The following is a 12,500-nucleotide window of genomic DNA, read 5'->3' as shown; positions in this document are numbered from 1 at the left end:
AAGAGTTCATGGAAAGGCTTTCTAATTGCATGCATTTATTCAAGAGCCGACGTTTCACATCGCTTGATGCATTTTCAGGGCTGAAAAAGCGGTAAAATACAATAAATACTTTTATATATAATGTGAAAGGTATATACAAAATTTATTTCTCACCTTTTTCATATCTTAGGCAGAACAGAAAGAAAAAAAAAAAAGGGGGGGGAAGACAAATAACAGCAAAGGGGCACAGAACACCTACCCATATTGGTAGTGAGGCTAGACTGGCGTAAAGGACAACATAAATGAAAAAGGCACACGGGGTTAAAAAAATAAATAAATAAAAATAAAAGCATTAAGCAATAAACAGCTGGGTTGACGATGATTGGTTGTTGAGTGTTGGAATGTTCAGTTTGATCATTATGGATTCCAAAGTGGTTGGTTCCTCGTCACTTCGCACCTTTCCCACAGTTTTAAAGTCATTGGCGTCTATCTGAGTTTTACAAGTTTTGGTATGATTCTTTATGTTAGATTGAAACGGGCTCGATAATTTGCTTCCAGTTCTGTAGCTAGCTCCCTGATGAGAGCAAATTCGAACTTTTAGTAGTCTTCTATTGCATCCAATATATGTGCCCAGACTACATCTGGGACAGGTATACTTATAGATCACATTAAATGCAAACAGAGGACCCACTCTATCCTTAGAGTGGAATAAGGATCCAATGGTTCGTGGGTTCTTCGGGATTAGCTTTAGATTCAATGTTGGTAATTCCTTATTAAATAGGCTAATACATTTTCTCCTGAATTTATTATCATGTAGGAAGGGGAATTTTGCATATAGACATAATTTGGGGACCGTATGAACTGTAGGCAGATCATTCACCTTAAGATCGAGCAACTTATTGAGGGATCTATGGACTATAATAAGTAGGAAACAGTTATTCTTAAAATAGTTGGTTAGGACTTCGTTGGACGGGTGGGTACCGTTCTCAGCTTGCACTCTGCTGGCCCCGCGTTCGATTCTCCGGCTGGCCAATGAAGAATTAGAGGAATTTATTCCTGGTGATAGAAATTCATTTCTCGCTATAATGTGGTTCGGATTCCACAATGAGCCGTAGGTATCCAATTGGTTCTTAGCCACGTAAAATAAATCTAATCCTTCGGGCCAGCCCTAGGAGAGCTGTTAATCAGCTCAGTGGTCTGGTTGAACTAAGGTATACTTAACTTAGGAACGTGATCTCGTCATGAAAGGCGGCCCGACTAGAGTCAAGCGTAAGAGATACGGAATTCATCTTGAAATTGTAGAAACAGGAGCTGTAAAAATTGGTACCTAGACCAGTGAAAGTGCTTTTTTCCAAAAATGCCGGTATGGAAGCCTATTCTCATCCCTTGTAATTCGGAGGTCCAGGAAAGCAAACGAGTTGTGGGACTCTTTTCCTAGAGTGAATTTGATGTTAGGGTGTTGGGAATTTAAGTATTCTAAAAATATCAGTATGATAGTCACGTCAGAAGAGAACGAAGGTATCGTCAATGTAGCGTGTATAAAATAAAGAGCGAAAACTAAGGGGGCAGTTATCAAATATTTGCTCCTCCAGGGAGTTCATAAAGATATTGGCGAAGGTCGGGCGCAGCGGATTACCCATCCCCATCCCATTGACCTGTCTGTAAAGAGTACCATTAAAAACGAAGGCTGTGTCCAACATGGCCAGCTCGAAAAGTTGCTTAAAACAGGTTTTACTAAAATTATTAAAAAGGAAACCATCGAAGGGAAATAATATGTTTAGGATAATATCTACGGTCTCTCCCACAGGAACGTTTGTGAACAAGGATTCAACATCGAAGCTCGCCATGACCAAATTAGAATCCTGCTTAATAATTTCATCTTTAAAAGTCTCTGAGTTTTTTAGTGTATAGGAGTTATTTGTCAGTGGTTCAAGTAACGGGACAAGAAATTTAGCGAGTCCGTAGTTTGGGGTCATTAGTGGAGGAAAGAGTGGGTCTTAAGGGGATCCCTTCTTTATTATTTTAGGCGATCCTGTAACAAAAAGATTTTGGTATGTATTTTCATCTATTACCCTTAGTGTTTAAGTGTCCTTAGAAATCGGTTGATTTTATCCTCGGGTTTAATTATATTATAAAGGTCAGGGGTACCAATTTTGTCAAATTTGGATGGGATATTCATATTGTCAACATAGTTTTGTTTGTCAAGGATAACTGTACCTCTACCTTTATCCGGGCGTGTAGTTCTTCGTTGGACTGGTCAGTACCGTTCTCGGCTAGCACTCTGCAGGGCCCGCATTCTCATCTCCGGCCGGCCAATGAAGAATTAGGGTAATTTATTTCTGGTGATTGGAATTAATTTCTCGGTATAATGTGGTTGGGATTCCACAATAACGGTAGGTCCCGTTGCCAGGGAGAGCTGTTAATCAGCTCAGTGATCTGGTTACACTAAGGTATACTTAACTTATCCGGGCGTGTGATAATCAAGTCTTCTTCTCTAGCTAGATTTCTAAGGATGTCGGAATCGTTCTTTGTGAGGAAGGGTGTCCATCTCGTCTTAAGATTATTAAAGGTATTGTGAGCTAGAGCTGAGAGTTGGGATCTTAAAAATTCTGCATTTTTACAAAAGGGGAGTTTCATTATTCTCTGGAATAGTAATTCTAAAGGTAAAAAGAATTGCTGATAATTTGGTTTAGAACTGGGTAGGCAGAAGTCCTGTCCTAAAGATAATAAAAACTCTTCTCTTTGGGATGATACGCGCTTCGAACAGTTTATTTAACAAGTCTATCCCCACCTTCATACGAACCACCGAAGAGAGGCACTTTAGGAAACTGAACAATTTAGGAATCACAGTTCCCTCCTTCAGTAATAACATCAATTCCGTGTTCAACTTTTCGAAGCCCTTATTATCCAAATGAGATGCACCAGCAGACTGCTAAAAGTTCGAATTTGCTCTCATCATGGAGGTAGCTACAGAACTGGAGGCAAATTATCGATCCCGGATCAGTCTAACAAAAGGAATCATACTAAAATTTGTAAAACCCATATAGACGCTAACGACTTTAAAACTGTGGGAAAGGTGCGAAGTGGCGAGGAACTAACCACTTTGGAATCCATATTGATCAATTGACCATTCCAAATACATAATGATCAACTGACCATTCCAAATCCATAATGATCAACTGACCATTCCAAATACATAATGATCAGCTGACCATTCCAAATCCATAATGATCAACTGACCATTCCAAATCCATAATGATCAACTGACCATTCCAAATCCATAATGATCAACTGACCATTCCAAATCCATGATGATCAACTGACCATTCCAAATCCATAATGATCAACTGACCATTCCAAATCCATAATGATCAATTGACCATTCCAAATCCATAATGATCAACTGACCATTCCAAATCCATAATGATCAACTGACCATTCCAAATCCATAATGATCAACTGACCATTCCAAATCCATAATGATCAACTGACCATTCCAAATCCATAATGATCAACTGACCATTCCAATTCCATAATGATCAACTGACCATTCCAATTCCATAATGATCAACTGATCATTCCAACACTCAGCAACCAATTTTATTTATTTATTTTTGTTTTTAACCCCGTGTGTCTTTTTCATTTATGTTGTCCTTTACGCCAGTCTAGCCTTCACTACCGATATGGGTAGGTGCTCTGTGACCCTTTGCTGTTATTTGTCTTCCCCTTTTTGTTCTTTTCTTTGCCCTGTTCTGCTTAAGATATAAATAAGGTGAGAAATAAATTTTGTACATACCTTTCACATTATATATAAAAGTATTTATTGTTTTAACCGTTTTTTCAGCCTTGAAAATACATCAAGCGATGTGAAACGTCGGCTCTTGAATAAATGTATGGAATTAGAACGACTTTCCATGAACTCATGATCATATATATATATATATATATATATATATATATATATATATATATATATATATATATATATATATAAATATATTTATTATTTTAATATATTTTTTCAGCATTGTATATAAATGTATTTATTATTTTAACGTCGTTTTTTCAGCCTTGAAAATGTATCAACGATTTGAAACGTCTTGGTCCCTGAATGAATGTATGCAATTAGAATATATTTCCATGAACTCTTGGTATATATGTATAATATATATATATATATATATATATATATATATATATATATATATATATATATATATATATATATATATATATAATCTACTGGTCGCATTAGAATGGAAAACTCTCTAAAGAGATCCTAGCCGTAATAAACGTCTTAGCAATTATAATTTTCCTAATGATTTCTTCACGGTTGTTATTGTCCAGATTGATATTACTGTCCATTTTAGCCCTCCTAACATACCAAATCTAAACCAACCAGTTCTCTGGAGCCACACCCCTCTTAGGCGAGGTCGTCGTTCGGGTAACCATATAGGTTCTTTCCTCAAGTGCTCTCTCTCTCTCTCTCTCTCTCTCTCTCTCTCTCTCTCTCTCTCTCTCTCGACCGACCTGGTTTTCTTATGCATCGTTTTTTTAAACATTCCATTGTTGATACCTTTTCTGACTTCGAATCGTTTGCTCTCTGTAACCTTTGCATTTGCGAGTCAGCAAGAAAGGTTATTGTGAATACAGGTAATATATTAAAAGTGGTTTAAATTATTTTCGGAAACTCTCACCTTATGATGATATTAACTAGGCGGGAGCAGTAAATATTACCTCATAAATTAGGAATGATAGAATATTAACTCAGGGTTAGTCCTCTTGTATTTAAAAAGTCCAGATTTTTAGTACCCTGTATTCGCGTTTTGTGGTCTGTGTCGATGTTTGAAGAAAAAGTTAAGTATATCTTAGTTTAACCAGACCACTGAGTTGATTAACAGCTCTCCTAGTGCTGGCCCGAAGCATTAGATTTATTTTACGTGGCTAAGAACCAACTGGTTACCTAGCAACAGGACCTACAGCTTATTGTGGAATCCGAGCCACATAGTGACAAGAAATTAATTTCTATCACCAGAACTGAATTCCTCTAATTCTTCATTGGCCGGTCGGAGGCCAACAGCGTGCTAGCCGAGAGCTCTACCCAACCATCCAATGAAGAACTCGATGTTTGATGTCTGAAGAAAATCAGCCATCGTCTATGGAGAGATGTCCGATAATCTTCCTGGCTACGAACGCTCCTGAACAATACGGATTTGACTGATTTGACCGAATTGATTCTTTTGTCTAAAGAGTGAAATACCGAACTTTCATTCGTGAATGTTGCTATCACTGTTTCACGGGTCGTATGACTCACCTCCTTTTAATAGATAGAAATGTCTTACAGTGTAGCTAAGAGGAAAAATTATTATAACATTATTTTTCTTATCGAGGAATCAAGCTCAGTAGATAAGTATCTGTCTTGGTTCTCGTAACTCATAGGAAGACGGAAACTGCAAGATCCTACTAAAAATAATGGTAACAAACGGCTGCATATTATAGATAATGTAAAGTTACGAGATGCTTATGATGCTGCAAGTCTCTCTGGAAAGCTGTTCAACTGATTTGATAAATATAATGCATAAGTGTAAACACACACACAGATTTATTTATATATATATATATATATATATATATATATATATATATATATATATATATACATACATACATACATACATACATACATACATACATACATACATACATACATACACATACATACATACATACATACATACATACGCACATACAGTATATATAGATGTAATATATATGTATGGTAACTTATACTACGAGGTTACTAAAAAATGCATACTCTACGAGAGAGAGAGAGAGAGAGAGAGAGAGAGAGAGAGAGAGAGAGAGAGAGAGAGAGAGAGGGGGGGGTTACCTCGTAAAGACCTTAAGGCGAACCAGGAGCATTAGTCTCGTTTAAATATTGCACTGAAAACAGTAATAATCCATTTGAAGAATAAAAAGCAGGGGTAACTTTGTCTAAGCTAATTATACTTACCGTTTTACAAAAGTGCACCAGTTACAGGATTTACATATTAATAAAATCTTGTTTTTCACTTAGCTGAGTAAGTTAAATTCCTTTCAGATTACGCTGAAGACGAAACACCATTGTTAGGAGTTACATTTGTGTGTGAAAGAATGTATGTCTGTCTAATTTTGCAAAGGGCATCGTGACAGTAGAAATACAACCCAAATATTGGTTACATAATGATGAAATTTGCTTTTAATATGCAGTATTCAGAGAACTTCGCGAAGCAGAAAATATACACCAGCCTCTTCAAAGAGAGTGATGTATGTCACATAATGTGGTATACAATATTTCACAGGTTTTCTGTCGCATTGGAAGTTCTAATGAATAACTTAAGACTTGTGTTTGGTAAAGGACCAGAACCTTCTTCACTTGGACGTCAGCCTGCGAAAAATCAGTTAAAGTACATTTATTCTCAGTAAACCATTGAATTGTACAAATGTACGTGCTCACACAGTATTATAGCAGGTTAAGGACTAGTTCCTTGTTGTATGGGTCGATATCGTACTCGGCTAGCACTCTCCTTGGCCCGCGTTCGATTCTCCGGCCGGCCAGTGAAGAATTAGAGGAATTGATTTCTGGTGATAGAAATTAATTTCTCGGTATAATGTGGTTCGGATTCCACAATAAGCTGTAGGTCCCGTTGCTAGGTAACCAATTGGTTCTTAGCCACGTAAAATAAGTCTAATCCTTCGGGCCAACCCTTTCGAGGAGAGCTGTTAATCAGCTCCTCAGTGGTCTGGTTAAACTAAGATATACTTACTCGTAATTTTACCCGAAGGACTAAAAAATTTACTTGAAAATAGTCACAGTCAAAAAACCTCTTTCCTCGCTGCTTTCTTGCAAAGCCCACAAGGTCAAAACAATAGTCAAAAACCTCTTCCTTCGCTGCTTTCTTGCAAAGCCCACAAGGTCAAAACAATAGTCAAAAACTTCTTCCCTCCCTGCTTTCTTGCAAAGCCCACAAGGTCAAAACAATAGTCAAAAACCTCTTCCCTCCCTGCTTTCTTGCAAACCCCACAAGGTCAAAACAATAGTCAAAAACTTCTTCCCTCCCTGCTTTCTTGCAAAGCCCACAAGGTCAAAACAATAGTCAAAAACCTCTTCCCTCGCTGCTTTCTTGCAAAGCCCACAAGGTCAAAACAATAGTCAAAAACCTCTTTCCTCGCTGCTTTCTTGCAAAGCCCACAAGGTCAAAACAATAGTAAAAAATCTCTTCCCTCGCTGCTTTCTTGCAAAGCCCACAAGGTCAAAACAATAGTCAAAAACTTCTTCCCTCGCTGCTTTCTTGCAAAGCCCACAAGGTCAAAACAATAGTCAAAAACCTCTTCCCTCGCTGCTTTCTTGCAAACCCCACAAGGTCAAAACAATAGTCAAAAACTTCTTCCCTCGCTGCTTTCTTGCAAAGCCCACAAGGTCAAAACAATAGTCAAAAACCTCTTCCCTCGCTGCTTTCTTGCAAAGCCCACAAGGTCAAAACAATAGTCAAAAACTTCTTCCCTCGCTGCTTTCTTGCAAAGCCTACAAGGTCAAAACAATAGTCAAAAACCTCTTCCCTCGTTGCTTTCTTGCAAAGCCTACAAGGTCAAAACAATAGTCAAAAACCTCTTCCCTCGCTGCTTTCTTGCAAAGCCCACAAGGTCAAAACAATAGTCAAAAACTTCTTCCCTCGCTGCTTTCTTGCAAAGCCCACAAGGTCAAAACAATAGTCAAAAACTTCTTCCCTCGCTGCTTTCTTGAAAAACCCACAAGGTCAAAACAACCAATCATCGGTTAGGAGCAGTGCACACAATAGCGTGGTTCTCTCGGCCTCATCAACAATCATTCCCGTCGCCGTTTTACTTCGCTCTTAAGAGAAAATACAGAAAGTTAAAGGAAAGTTTGGCCGTTTTTAACAATTTCTTCGGGAAGGTGGATTTATAACCCTGGGAGATCATTAAGGAACTCGAAATGGGCGAACCAATCTTCACAAAAGCATCCTAGTAGATTCTTTTAACGCCTTAACACCAATTGTCCCTTCGGGGATTTCATTGACCGGGTCGAAAAAGCGCCAATGTTTCGTTAAGGAGAGACGAAAGAACCGAAGAAGGGGGAATAAGTTGGCATCCCTTTATCTTACGCTCATTATCTCAGTGTTATGTTCGGCTGTAAGAAGGAATTCCTCGAAAGTTGTGCAGAAGAGTTTTGAAATAAATGCTTTCGTTTGCACCTTCCCTCCCTTCCTCCCTCCAGTATTCTAACACACTCTCCCTTGTGAAGGGAAGAATATTACTTGGAATCACTTTAGCAACTTTCGCAAGATTTGTTTTATATGAATGAATATTAAGGAGAATTATTGCCTTAATGGCTGTGGCTTTTTCCCTTAGAAAGATTAATCGGTCGTGCGACGGCTTTTCTGCTACAGGTTTTTTTTTTCATAAAATATAAAAAGAGTTGTATTTTATTACCTTATTTATTATAAATGTATTTTAGAGGAGGAAAAGGCTCATAGTCACTTATTGGAAATGTGAGCAGGAACCGGAGCAGAATTTTTTTCTTTCTTCGAATTTTCAAATGCTTAGAAATTCTAGTTTTTTTTTTTTGTCTATTTCTTTTGTTTTTACCCTTTGTTTCTCATGTTTTCTCTAATCATTGTTGTTATGTAGTTAATAGTAGAGTTCCATTTACCCTTGAAGATCTGTTGCATATATTTTGGTCCATTTTTACTAAAGGAAGTCTGTTATATTTTCATAGCTTCATCCTTAATAGTCTTCCGTAAGGCGATTTTATTATTAAACTGTTGCACAAAACTTTGGAAACATTTTAGGAATTGAATTCATGAGCTTGAAAATCGGTATGCGTGCAAAATGTTACTGTAAATTACGAGATGGTAAAGGATGGATCTTGATGTTTTGGCAAGACTTTGGTATGGTTAGTGGGGTATGATACATCATTTATTAGCCACTCTTGTATTGTACATGCTACGGCCATATTTGCAGTTACATCCGATCTCATAGCTACTTTTTCGCAAACTAAATATCTTATACTTTTGATCTTTGTGTAACCACTGGATACTTCTAGACAAAAAGCTAAAGATGGTGTGTGTCTTTCTTCACACCAGTGGATAAGTGTTATGGACCATCGGTGGAAGATTTAATGCTTGATTTTTTTTTTTTTTTTTTACAATGACCAGGGTGTCAACGCTTTCTTAGTATTAAAGAGCCAGTAATGCTACGCTGTAGCGCAAAATCGGGTTATCTTAGTTGATTCTCTTTTGATTATTTCAGTTCCTCTTGGACGGGTGGGTACCGCTCTCAGCTAGCACTCTGCTGGCCCTGCATTCGTTTCTCCGACCGGCCAATGAAGAATTAGAGGAATTTATATCTGGTGATAGAAATTGATTTCTCGCTATAATGTGGTTCGGATTCCACAATAAGCCGTAGGTCCCGTTGCTAGGTAACCAATTGGCTCTTAGCCACGTAAAATAAATCTAATCCTTCGGGCCAGCCCTAGGAGAGCTATTAATCAGCTCAGTGGTCTGGTTAAACTAAGATATACTTAATTTTTTTTTTATTATTCTTCAAGTTCTGTTGGAAATTGGCATTACATTAGATGTACAAGTCATAACTCTTGTTTCTTTTAAGACTTTTATGTTTTTATCATTCTGTCTTGGCTGTGTTTTCTGGTATTTCACACATGGTCATTATATTCTGTGGAGGAATGAGTGGAAAGTTAATTGACCGTGAACATAATACAAAATTAGGGAAAGCACGTTTTTATCTTAGGTTTACTTCCTCACACTTAATTTTATATGCAAATGTTTTCGCATTGTCCAACCTGGTGCTGTGGTGATTTTTATTTTTTTATTTATTCATTTTTTTTTCCACGATGGTAAGCATTCTCAGTAGGACGCATGTCATTCGACTTCTTGCGTTTCAGGTCAGGCTAACACAAAATTCCAGATATTTTGGTCTCTGCTTTCTCCTGCACTGAGCACCACCGGCATTAGCTCAATTTTTACTAAACAGTTTCTAAGTATCGAAACTATTGTAAGTATTTATCTTCTCTGACAGATGCCATGAACAAATAATGTTGTTATTACAAAGTTTCCGTCGTCAGTGAATTTATGAAGCTTTGGTAAAAGGCAGGTAGTTTAAACAAGACTGCTGCAGTGACATAGAAAACGGTGAAGGTAAAAGAAAACGGGAGTCAGATGATTATCACCTGCCCAAGAAAGCACTTTTATCTGCTTCAACTCTAATTTTCTGTTCTTATCATGCGTTGCATTGAATTCGTTGCAAAGGTAGGGACACCATCGAGGAAGAAATATATATATATATATATATATATATATATATATATATATATACATATACATGTGTGTGTTTGTGTGTATATGTGTAGACTTGTTAATAAGTTGTGAAAATGTTGTTGGGTGATTTGCAATAGATTTTTATTGATTATTTATTTCTTATGTGCCTACAATGTCAAATGTGTCCTCCCTTGCACTGAAAAAATATTTTTGACCTGGAATATATATACATATATATATATATATATATATATATATATATATATATATATATATATATATATGTATGTATATATATATATATATATATATATATATATATATACACAGTATATCTGATATTGTGCTGAGACATTCGGAAGTTAATAATTTATAAACTTAATTTTGTGTTAGTGATAATTTTAAAATACATTTTCATTGATTCAAAATAGTCCATTTTGTAATTAAAAGTTCAAATTTCTGTCCACATTCATATGATTATATCAATAAATGTATATACAAAATATATACATTTATATGTATATATAATATATACATATAAATATATGTATATATATATATATATATATATATATATATATATATATATATATATATATATATATATATATATATATATATATATATATATATATATATACATACACACAAACACCAACGCCATCACAACCAACCCAACAGAAACCAAAACAGCAACCTCCTTAGCAAAGGCGCCTGGAAAAATAAATAATTTCAATGAGATCTGACTTGAGTAAACTGAAAGAGGTGGCAGAAAAGAGGCTAAGAAGCAATAAAACAAGAGAGGAACTGAATGAGAAATACAAACTACAGGAGAAGGGACTAAACAACACAATAGAAGATATAAAATAGAGGCTTAATTTTAGCCAAAGCACATGCATTGAACAGGAATAAATTTTAAAATACAAACTTTCGCAACCAACCAGAAAAGTCTATACAGCCAACTAAGAGGGGGAAGAACATGAAGCCGGACCAAGTAAGAGACTCTGGGAAAACATTTGAAATCAAGGCAGAAGAAATGGGGAGAATAAAACAAAGATTCACTGCGATCACAACAGACACAATCAGACACCAACTAGAGAAAATGCCCAACTGGAAAGCCCCAGGTCCCGATGAAGTGCATGAATACTGGCTCAAAAACTTCAAGGACCTACAACCACAAATAGCAGAACAACTCCAGCATTGTATCATAAACCACCATGCGCCCAAATGGATGACCACAGGGAGAACATCCTTAGTACAGAAGACAAGAACAAGGGAATATAGCAAGTAACTACAGGCCTATCACCTGCCTACCAATAATGTGGAAGTTACTAACAGGTAACAACCTAAGCATGTCATGGATTGACTACAAGAAAGCCTTCGACATGATACCGCACACGTGGCTAATAGAATGCCTGAAAACACCATCAGCTTCCTTAAAAATACAATGTGCAACTGGAATACAGTATTTCCAAGCTCTGGGATAAGACTAGCAGAGGTTAACATTAGGAGAGGGATCTTTCAAGGCAACTCACTGTCGCCACTACTCTTCGTAGTAGCCATGATTCCCATGGCAAAAGTACTGCAGAAGAAGGATGCTGGATACCAACTCAAGAAAAGAGGCAACAGAATTAACCATCTGATGTTCATGGAAGACATCAAGCTGTATGGTAAGAGCATCAAGGAAACAGATACCCTAATCCAGACTGTAAGGATTGTATCTGGGGACATCAGGATGGAGTTTGGAATAGAAAAATGCGCCTTGGTCAACTTACAAAAAGGCAGAGTAACAAGGGCTGAAGGGATAAAGCTACCAGACGGGAATAGCATCAAACACATAGATGAGACAAGATACAGATACCTGGGAATAATGGAATGAGAGGATATAAAACACCAAGAGATGAAGGACAGATCAGGAAAGAATATATGCAGAGGCAAGTCAAAACTCAACGCCAGAAACATGAGAAAGCCAAAACATGGGCAGTACCAGTAATCAGATAAAGCTCAGGAGTAGTGGGTGGACAAAGGCTGAACTCCACAGCATAGACCAGAAAACTAGAAAACAAATGACAATACACCTAAGACAGGACAGACTATACATAACAGAAAGGGACTATACATAACACGAAAGGAAGGGGGAGAACAACATAGAGGACTGCGTCAACATCGAGAGCAGAGCACTGGGGC

This window comes from Macrobrachium rosenbergii, chromosome 3 (genome assembly GCF_040412425.1).
Source record: "Macrobrachium rosenbergii isolate ZJJX-2024 chromosome 3, ASM4041242v1, whole genome shotgun sequence".
In the NCBI taxonomy this organism is placed as follows: Eukaryota; Metazoa; Arthropoda; class Malacostraca; order Decapoda; family Palaemonidae; genus Macrobrachium; species Macrobrachium rosenbergii.
Note: the sequence above shows the minus strand (reverse complement) of the source record.